We start from the raw sequence: 11,526 nt of genomic DNA, 5'->3' as shown, positions 1-11,526 counted from the left end.
ATTTGAATATAGCGACGCCAGTCACAGTGAGTTTTGACCAATTTAAGGCTAGCATTTTGAAAGAACCTTTCAAATTTGATGCGTACGTGAGCAACCCAGCTCAGTGTCGCAATTTCAATTACATTTTTGGAACCAATCACAGACCGCAAAATGGGACGGCAATACCGCGTGATATTGACGTCTCTCGCGTAAGACAAAACTGTAGGGGAATCGCTATACCGTGTGATATTTGTCCTAAGACGAATTAATATCAATTAATTAAAATTAATCTCACATGTGCAGTCATTTCAGCTGGATGATAGAGACTGGCCGTTGGGAACCCTGGGTCCTCAATGAATTAAATTCTCCATCAGTTACAAATCCTTCAAAAAAGAAAATAAATATACCTTTTAAATTTTCAGAAGCAATCGAAGTTTTTCAAACCTTAATTAGCCGACATTCACTGTAGATGCTATATTCATAAATGGCAATAAGTACACTTCTGGGAAATTTGAATCACCAAAGCCAGGAATGTGTTAGAATAACAAGACGGAACAAGACATCGTGGCTTTTATCCACACGAATTGAGAATGTGGATAAAATATTTTTTAAAAAGTGTGACAGCTTTTGACTCATAAAGAATTTTATAAATAATCATAACTACTGTACCAACCAAAAAGAATCATGCCAAGGTTCCCCACTGCAGCCTTCAACTCATCACGGAGTTCTCTCAGTTTTGCAACTTTGATGCTCTTGAATGGCAGCGCCCGTACAGGAATGGCATAAGGCTTCATGTCCCTGCGCTCATCTGCAATCATGAAGACCATCAGGTGTGTTGCAGCTTCCCTTCTCCTTGAAAAGACATCTTTGGTGTACTTTATTTATTATTATTATTATTATTATTATTATTATTATTATTATTATTATTATTATTATTATTATTATTATTATTATTATTTATTTTGCCCAAAATCAACATCTTTTACAATATTTCATTCATCACTGAAGAAGCAGCATTGAGCAGGAAGTCTCAGAAGCCTTTCTAGGCTTATCGAGGAGACCCCCCTTACTAACTGTTACTAATAACTCTGGCGATACATGTATATGAAATCATCTTAATCTACATTAAATTATAAATTCTTATAATAGGGCAAGGAACGAGCTACAACTAAAATATACTAATAACGTCAAAGAGATCAAGAGAAAAAAATCCTAATTAGCGAAGAGTAAAAAATACAAGAATTGTTTATATCTATATTTGATTTCTAAGGATAAAGTCTTTTATGTTTCGTTTAAAAGTTGACTGACATCTGGTTTTTTAAAGATCACTTGGCAAGTTCTTAAACATATCTACTCCCCTATAGCTTATACTAAATTTTCTTATATTTGTTTGGATTAAAGGCTTGTGTAATTTTTTGGTTGATCGTGTATTATAATTATGCACATCTTCATTAGTCCTGAAAATGTTCTTCAAAGAAGTGTTTTTTTTTTTTCCAACAACTTTGTAGTTTATTGTAACAAAACAAAACTGCTTTACAATAATTACAGTAGTTTAGATTACAAAACGTTACAATTGACAATTTACACTATTCTACAGTACTTGCGTTACAATAATTACTAGAAAAAGAAGTAGGTAATTGATTATTTATGAATTGTCTTGTTAATATGGCAATGGTGAAATAATTAATTTGATATACATTCAGTATCTGCAACTCATCAAATAATGGTTTCGAGCTATGATTGTATTGTTTGAAAATCATTATCCGTACAATTTTCTTTTGTAGTTTATATATCCTGTTTAGATGGGATGGGTATGCATTAGCCCAAACAATATTTCCATAATATATATGGATAGATTACAGCATAATAAATTGATTTCAGCAAAGATTTAGTTATATAATGCCTTGCCTTACATAATATTAATAATAAATGTACACCTGAACATCTTTCCTCAACTTTGAAAGTAATGATGGAATATTGCTTTTTTGATTGATTGGCCCCAGGGATCTGTTGATTATTTCTTGGCAACGTCCACTTATTTCAACATTTAAGGCCTTCAAGGTTTCATAGGCATTCACATCCCAAGCTAAGGCAAACAGATTACTTTCTGGGACATTGCTCTGCTTGCGTTTCTTATTATAAGTTTCAGTGGACTGTCGGAGGCCTACATCAAGAAACACAGAATCATCCTGAAGGGTGCCTATCAGCTGTCTGAGATCCTTAACTATTTCTGAAAAAGACTTTCTTCTGTTCAGGCCAATTCCTCTCACAAAATCCAATAATGCCATATACCGTTGGTGTTCAACTGGCCATCTCCCAGGTCAACATCTCCCGACCACTCATGCCGCATAGATTCCATCACTCCCGCTCTCATATCACGAGCATCGGCTTTGATCCACCATCGCCCATTCGGATTTCGTCGTTTGGCTGTTTTCAAAGCCTCAACCTGCAAATCAAGATAAGACCCCATGAGCCTCTGTTCCTTTTGCACATTTACCTCTTCTACATGTTTCACAAAGTCTACTGTGCTTTTTTAGAATTATTATGACTTGCCAAATTTTACTACACTTTTTGTTTTAAGTTATCTTGTATTATAGACTATTTTTCAATGTATGCACACTCCACGTTTACCTGGATATTTGTATCTCTTGTGAAGCTCTTTTGCTGAATCCTTCTCCGAAGCTGTCTTGCCGATAGGCCAGCAACATTGACTTTTGCCTTTGATGGATATAAAAAAAAAAATATTTACGCCACTTGATTATTGGCAGGGGATGTCTCAGTTACATATACATTACTATATTGAAAGCAATTGTAGAATAGTAATCATAAGGAACTCCTTAGACTACTCTCTTAAACTTAAAGCTCTCTACAGCCCAGTACTGCCCATTATGCTTCACATGCCTCTGTTGTTGTTTTGGTTTTCACTGGCGCGAGGCGTCTATTGTTTTCGAGTTCTATTCTCACGGTAAACAATCAAATCCTCTGAATTTTCAACATCAAGAAAATGGCCGCCGAGTGATCGCAGCACGCAACGCTTTAGGGCAGTACTGGGTCCTTAAACACTGTAATTGCGTGTACTAATTTTTGTGTACTAATTTGCACGCACAGAAAAGGTCTTGTGAAGTCAATTAAAAAGCTAATGCTAAGGAGTAAGATTACAGTTAACTAAAAAATAGTATTGATAGCCGTGAAAACAATGTAAAATGTGAAGCTCATTATAGCATTATTATTTGTTCCCACAAAATGCATCTACATACATGTACACGCACATATTAGTGGAGAGTCTAAATTAATCAGCGTTTTCCTGGTTCACACTCATCTGCTTTACATGTACATGTACGTAATTACCTTCATTGGATGTCTTTGAGTTTTTCCATGTTTGCCACTTCTTCTTAGTCTTGGTCACTGTGACTCCAGTATATAAAAAGGAAGATACAACTAACAAAACAAACTATCGCCCTATCAGTGTCCTCTCTACGGTGTCCAAGCTGTTTGAAAAGGTAACATTCGACCAATGGTATGAAGCCTTTTCTCCAGTTCTCACCAATAATATGTAGGGATTTCTCCGTGGCCACTCCTGCTGCACAGCCCTTATTAAAATGAGTGAGGATTGGAGAGAGGCACTAGATAAAAAGCACGATGTAGCCGTAGCTGCACTAGACCTCTCCAAAGCGTTTTACACGATCTGCCACAACCTATTGCTGGCTAAATTAAAGGCTTACGGTCTCGATGATTCGTCCCTTGGACTAGCTCGATCTTACCTGCGGGACCGTAAACAAAGAGTAAGCTGCAATGGGGTATACTCCGACTGGCTCCCAATCCAATGTGGAGTCCCCCACGGTAGTGTGCTAGGCCCTTTAATTTTTGACATTTTTATCAACGATATCAACTTGTTTGTAAAATCTGCATCTCTTTGCATTTACGCAGATGATACCACGGAATATGCACAAAATGAGAACCCAGCACTCTTACAACTTGCCGTGAATGAAGACACCGCTAATCTGAGCCGCTGGTTTCAGGAGAACTTTATGCGGATGAATTACACTAAAACAAAGGCAATGATAATGGGGAATTCTAATTTTGATTACAGCCTCAAAGTAAATGATGTACCAATCCTCGGAGTGTCCCTAGATCGAAACCTATGTTTCGAACCTCATATCAAAACAGTACTACAGAAAGTATACTGTAAAGTCGGTGCGCTACGTCGAATAAGGAAATTCATACCCACGGACATCTGTATACGATTATATAAAGCCTTTATTCTCCCACATCTTGCATACTGCAGCCCCATACACCTTGGTATCAACAAATCGCTGAAAACCAAATTAGAAGCTGCCAACCATTAAGCACTAAAATCACTTGCAAGCCGGCCCAGAATTTCGACGGAATATGAAGTGTTGCTCAAGACAGCTTCAATGCGCAGTCTAGAACAGAGAAGGCTTGAACAGCTGCTAGTCGTACTCTTTAAAAATCCTAAAGCTCAATGGCCCCAAGTACATATCCGACTTTTTTAATCATCGGGCCAACCCTTACAACTTAGGCCCGGTTCATACGTCGAACTTTTCATGAGCCGAACCTAATCATTTGGTTCGGCGCATGTAAAGATCGACGTATGAATCAGTTAGGATCGACAGATTTGTATTTGGGTCGACCCGCCGTTCTATTCGACTGCGCCAGTCGAATAGAACGGCAAAAGTTCGACTTCGATTCATACGTCGAACTTTACATGTGCCGAACCAAATGCATACGTTACGCATAAATTAAATAAATTATATCTATCCCAGATATCTGCGGGTTCCATCGACTTGGCATGCGCAAAGGACTTCATTCTGAAAAAGATGGCGGGAAAAGAGGAACGTGCTTGTTCTTCTTGTTTCGAAACAACTAAATAAACTTGTCTGAGATGCGAAAGATTAAAAAAAAAAAGAAACTATTGTTGATATATACACGCACTTCAAACCAACAGAAACTTTCCAATACAGGCTATATCAAAGGCGAAGCGTCAAGACTTCTCAGAACAAAATCTTCAAAAACAACATTTGAAGAAAACATTACTTTATTCAAACAGAGATTACGCTACAGAGGTTACCTCGATAACCTTATAGATAAAACTCTCTCAGAAGTCAATTTCAGCGAAAGAAATCGGCACTACAAAACAAACAAAAAAAGCGCAAAAACATTTTGCGGTTTGTTACGGAATATCGCCCTTCTGTGCCTAACCTAAAACCATTCAGATGAGTAAATGGCACTTGATAGAAAATCAGCCTCTGCTAAGAGAGATCTACAAAGACCCTTCCCTACTTTCGTACAGAAAGGGGAGATCTTTGAAAGACGTACTCGTAAGAGCAAATTAGTATTTAAGGTCATATTCTTCCTATCTCGACCAATAGTAGCCGTGTTTGGCCTGTCTTAATAATAATAATAATAATAATAATAATAATTTATTCACTTAATAAAGCGCCTTTAACATTAAAATGATCAAAAGCGCTTTACATGAATTTAAAAATTTTATATAAAAATATAATAACTATAAATAAATTATAAGAAATATCAATAAAAACTAATACTAAAATAAACTATTGACCACGCCCAATTCCATTTTACCAAACAAGCTTTTCCATGTCAGAACTCATCTTTCCCGCCATTTTGAATCTTGTTGAGAAAAACAACAGCCGCTGACCACGAAAATCTACTTTCTCACTTGAGCTTTAATTAAGTTCGACTTCAGTTAGGTTCGACGTCTGAATCAACTGCCGAACTTAATTATTTGGGTCGACCTTAATAGGTATTAGGTTCGGTTCATGTAAAGTTCGACGTATGAACCGGGCCTTAAGGGGATCTGGAAACAGATTACAGCAGTCTACATACAATACATTGTATAAACATAACTCATTCGCCTACATTACATCACATCTATGGAATACTCTACCAGCTACTGTCCAGTCCTCAGAAACCCTAAAATCCTTCAAACACCAAATATCTAAACTCAACCTGGTCGACAAAATTCGATCAGGATGTCGATGCAATCGCTGCATTTCTTGATCACATTGTAGTTCCTTAGAAATTTCACGAACCATCTGAGTCATTTTGTACTATTTTACCATTTTTACCATTTATGCATTTTTGATATCAATAAATATTCACATTGTGATTGTAATTTTTATATTGTATTGTATTTTTTTTTTTTTTAGTCGAGCATTTTTATCACGAGCCCCTGGCTCGGGAGATTGGGCGACCACTCCCTATGCCCCCAACTTTAAATAAATTGATTACATTGTGGAGTTTCTCTATATCCCGGGGAAGAACACTAGCTTGCTCAAGATCTACTTTGTCACTGGTGCTCAAGCCACTCCAAAGGGAAGAAAATTCTGGGCAAAGTGCTGCATCTTCACAAGAAACATCGTCATCCACACCTGTAATCAACTCGGCTAGAACCTCTGTCATGTTAACTGCTTGTGAAAGTAAATCTTCATTTGACACACCTGCTTTAACATGACTGGTTGCTGGGTCACCTGTAGATGACTTGTCATCTTCCTCCTCTGCTGTCGCACCATCATAGCTCCACATTGGGCCACGGAAAAGCCTATCGCACTTGTGACCGAAGTGGGCAAACGTTGTTTGCCACTCTGCATAATGGTAACTGGGATTTTCTTTGGCAAAAAATTCTAAATTGTGGCGTAGTAGTCCAAAAGGCATGCGATCCAGTGGTATTCTTGGGCCGTTGCCATCTGACCTCAATGTGCCAATGCTCTGCACCAGAAAATAAACTGTGTTGCCAATACCAGCAGCTTGGAGATGTTTGAATGAACAAGCAGCAAGTTTTACAAAGTCTGTGGGAACAAAGTTGCCATCGACTCCAATGTCGTAACAAAGGTACATACTTAACAGAAAGGAAAGAAATTGAACTCGTTGGAGGTTTGACATTTTCAAAAATCCATCTGTCATGACTTTAATTAGATCACCAGTTGCCATCTCTTTTTCACCATATGACGGACTGGTGGAAAATAGGAGGTAAACATGACGATATTCTTGCATCTGTATTATCTGACTTCTTTATTGGTGTGGAACTGACATTATTGTGCTTAGCAAGTTCCTGGCCTTCAAAGTAATCAATTATGTAGAATTCCTCAGCTTCATCTAAGATTTTAAATTGTGCACTGAGATGTCTTTGCACTTTGCGTCGACAAGCAGTACCTTCATTAGAACAAACAAATAAAAAAATTATGACCATTAGCAAAAGACAGTGGAACAGTATAGGGTATGAAGACGGATGTCAAACGTGAAGTGTTATTGTCAGTCCTGTCAAACTGTTTTGTAGTAGTAGGCAGCATAGCTGAGAAGTGATCATCGCAGTGAATTTTCCAATTTATGCAATTGGAAATTAGAAGCCTGAAAAAACATCAGGCTTCAACGGGATTCGAACCTGTGACCTCCGCGTTACCAATGCGATGCTCTACCAACTGAGCTATGAAGCCACACATTGGGAGTGAGGTAGCTTCATAGCTCAGTTGGTAGAGCATCGCACCGGTAACGCGGAGGTCACGGGTTCGAATCCTGTTGAAGCCTGGATTTTTTTGAGGCTTCTAATTTCCAATTGCATAAATTGGAAAAATTCACTGCGATGATCACTTCTCACTTTCATCTACATCCGCAGTTCATATATGAATCATTTCATATACTTTACATCATTTCACTCCTCTCACGGGAAAATGGGAACCCACAATTGACCTTGCTCCCAATGTGTGGCTTCATAGCTCAGTTGGTAGAGCATCGCACTGGTAACGCGGAGGTCACGGGTTCGAATCCCATTGAAGACTGAATTTTTTTCAGGCTTCTAATTTCCAATTGCATAAATTGGAAAATTCACTGCGATGATCACTTCTCACTTTCATCTACATCTGCAGTTCACATATGAGTCATTTCATATACTTTACATCATAGCTGAAGTAGTAGGCAGAAACTGCCAGCAAACCTTGCCTGCTGGAGAACTCCCAGTGGACTCCAAGTGTGAATTAAGCGGCAAATAATTGACTGTAGGTGGCAAATTTGCCAGCTGCCGGCACATTTTGACAGGGCTGTATTGTATAACACCATAGTGCAATAGCATGAAATACCAGTATAAAGCAATCAAAGGAAATTCCTACTCTAAAATGTGTCATCCTCGTTCCCAGAGCCTACGATCTTTTGGTCAGCGGTTGGATCGTAGGCCCTGGTAACAGCCGTTACCGGATGTCGTGAAAGGTCGCGCACGCTAAGTGTGATAAATTACCATTGCACTTGCTCAGTATTATTATTGCTCAGTACTCCTCAGTATTAGGAAGTAAAGACAAATGCGCAGAAGCGTAGCATTTTTCACCTTATAGCGCATCAGGTTTTCGACAGCCAATGTAAAAAAAGATATTTTTGGATGGACCCAGAGCCACTCGTTCATAATTTAAAAAAAAAACGTTGGGGCTCTGGGGACGAGAATGAAAATGTGTCAGATCAAGACTATTGGTCTACCATGCTGCCCACATAGCCTATGTGGGGGGGGGGGGAGATTCAGATTCCTCTTAGTTGTGATGTAATTCTTCAATGACGTGGGTACAGAGAATTAAAAATAAAATGAATCATACGAGTGATAACAGTACTTTTAAATAATTTCATATTTATCGGTAGCCGTAATTCATACATTAGACATTGAACATACCACTTCTTTGTAGAAGGCCAGAATACTCGGGAACAGCTGCTGCACAGAAATCCTGCTGCTGCATAGTATGGGATTGCCAAACATTTGGTCCGTCTCCTTGATGGTACAGGGCAATAAACTACACTAAAGCAGAGATCTCTTTTTCGTCCCAGCTTGCATTGTTTGTACATGTATTTGCGGATGTCTCCTAAAGAGTTGTTTCATATGTTAACTTACCAACTAAAAGGATTTATTAAGCATAATTTCGAGAAGATAAATACAAAAATGACTACACACCTCTTTGAAAGCATTGAATAAAAGTGATTTTCTCGGTGTACCAGAACGTCGTCTGGCACTTTTCTTTGGCGGTTTGTTGAGCGTGTTTCCACTTGGAGGACCCAAAGGCCGTTTTGAGTTCATGGCGAACAATTGGATGACATGAACACTAAAAACGAATAGCAGGAAAGCATTACATCATAATTACAGCAAACTGGAGTCTACAAGTTGTACTAATATCGTGATAAAACAAGTGCAGGAATCACACCATCGGCTCCCGCGAAATAGAGGAGAATATCTAACAAATTACGAAAAAGGCCAAACTACAAGGCCGATTTTCACATTTTCACCGTTAAAACGGCGGGGCCCGCCTGAGCCCGCCGAACTTTTCTTAAAGTTCAACTATCGAACTAAAGTTCTGCGCGAAAATAATCCACGATACTGATCACTGTTTGTCAAAACCCGGACAAACGCTTGTCCATGTCAAAAGCGTGTACTTGACAACCATTTTCAATATAGCAAGATTTCCATCGAGCAGTTTTAATACAAAAAGTGCTTACCTGAACTTAAAACCCGAACAATCACTAGCCCACATATAATATCATGTGAGCCGTGTCCAACACCGCCTGCTCCTAGGGGATGTCCTCCAATGTGATAACAGTCAGGTTTTAGAAATGCACTTTAAGTGATAGCACGTCCGCATGGCTCAGACTTTGGTAGACTGGAAAGATCCTTAACTAAATGGAATCCGACCAACGGAAAGGAGGATCCAGGTATTCCTCCTTATGGGTATATTCCCACCATTGTGCTTCATCTTACAAACTGCCTGTGGTTACGTTGATATTCTCTTCTTAATCTCCATGCTTGAAAAGCTCCAGCTGAAAACCATCGTCGGCAACAGCTTCAGTGATAGTATTTTAGTGCCTTGGCATGGTTGTCTTTTGTTGTTTGTACGCACCATTCGGGGAGTGAGAGTATCTCTAAAGCTCAAACCCACTCCGTCTGCCTGAGCAGGTTGCACGGCATGATTCTGCCGTCGTCTGCGCCAGAATTTCTTCAATGCTTCTTTAAATATTGGCATCATAAATATGTACACGAATGGAGTGACCATAGAATTTGCCAGATGAAGAGAATTAACAAACCAGTGGACAGGCGGGGAAACACGTTGCGGACAGAAATCTCTTACAGTGTACACAACAAAAGCAGGCAGCCAAAACAGTAGCGATGCGGTGATTACTATGAACATTGTTCTTGAAAGTCGTAAGTTATGTTCAGTGGATCAATTGTGTTGGAGTCCTATTTCAGCTGATATCCCCCGTAATCGATTACGTTTCTTAATATAACTTGCGCAAATAACCAAAAGAGCAATAAATAGGCAAATGTGTATGGAGAAAGTAACATATCTCCCTTCCATCTTTTTGTAATACATCGGTAATAAAGACAGTTTAGCTGTGGATAACCCAACTAACCAAATGAAAACAACGCCTTAAATGTAAACTATAGTGGTTGCTGCGGGATGGCGAAGCGGACATATCAAATGAAACGTAAAACGATTCCTTTATTTTTAATCGAAAAACACTACAAAGAAAGTTTTACACACTGCACGGCGCAACAAAAAAAAGATTAAATTACAACAACGATATCGTCACTTACAGTAGTGCTACTTAACGTTAACTAGAGAAAAACGAAGTAAAAAGAACAGCTAACAGATGTTCCTCGCTCTACGTTTTGTAAACACGGATGAGAAAATAAATGTAACATGAATCTTTATACAATTTTCCAACGTGATAACCGTTACAAACACTGTATTATTATATAAACATCAATGACCATAGCCAAAATTAAGTATAGAGACAGTACAGTTAATGCCCCGAAAGAGCTAAAAATATTAAAAGTTAGGGAAATAACTGAGCTAGAAATCTCTCTCTTTATGTTTAAATTCTATAATAATCAGCTTCCAAAAAATATGACATATCTTTTCTCAACTAATTCCCAGACATAGTTATGATACACGACATGCAAATGACTGTCATCTTCCGCAAAAGTCTTCCAGACTTGGTCAATACTCATTGGCCTATCAAGGTCCAAAAATATGGAACACCATTGATGATAAAACACGAAAAATCAAAGCATTACATTTGTATAAGAGAAAAAATTAAAAAAAATATTCTTGACAAATCAGCAGCTGCAAATATTTCCCTCTAATTAAGTACAATGTTCTATTTTATTGTTTCGTTGATTATTTTCTTGAAATCTTGACTAGTAATAATACCAGATGTGTAAATATGAATATAACAATATATGAATATTGTCAACAATTCCATTTCTCATCATTAAAACTATTTTAGTTAATAAAAATTATCTAGCTAAGCATCAGTTGACCTCAATCTAAAGGGATCTATAACTTCAAGCATTTTTTGCTTTTCTATAGACTCCCTCATCACTAATTTATTTAGTATTGTATATAGTTATCATGAACAACAATGTATTAGTGATGGAAGCAATAAAATTGAATTGAATTGAAAAATACTTTTGCGCGAAAACATTATATCTTCACACGTGATAACAACTGATGTTATCTTCACACGTGAAAAGATCATCGT

At 38.0% G+C, this 11,526-nt stretch overlaps 1 pseudogene; it reads right to left on the bottom strand.

Annotated features, from left to right (window-relative positions):
• Positions 1-97: 97 nt before the first annotated feature.
• On the bottom strand, positions 98-10,004 carry LOC146471228 (uncharacterized; annotated as a pseudogene).
• Positions 10,005-11,526: the final 1,522 nt, after the last annotated feature.

Source organism: Pavona decussata, unplaced genomic scaffold, assembly GCF_977016875.1.
Source record: "Pavona decussata unplaced genomic scaffold, jaPavDecu1.1 SCAFFOLD_105, whole genome shotgun sequence".
Taxonomy (NCBI): domain Eukaryota; kingdom Metazoa; phylum Cnidaria; class Anthozoa; order Scleractinia; family Agariciidae; genus Pavona; species Pavona decussata.
Note: the sequence above shows the minus strand (reverse complement) of the source record. Positions and strands in the feature narration are given on the sequence as shown.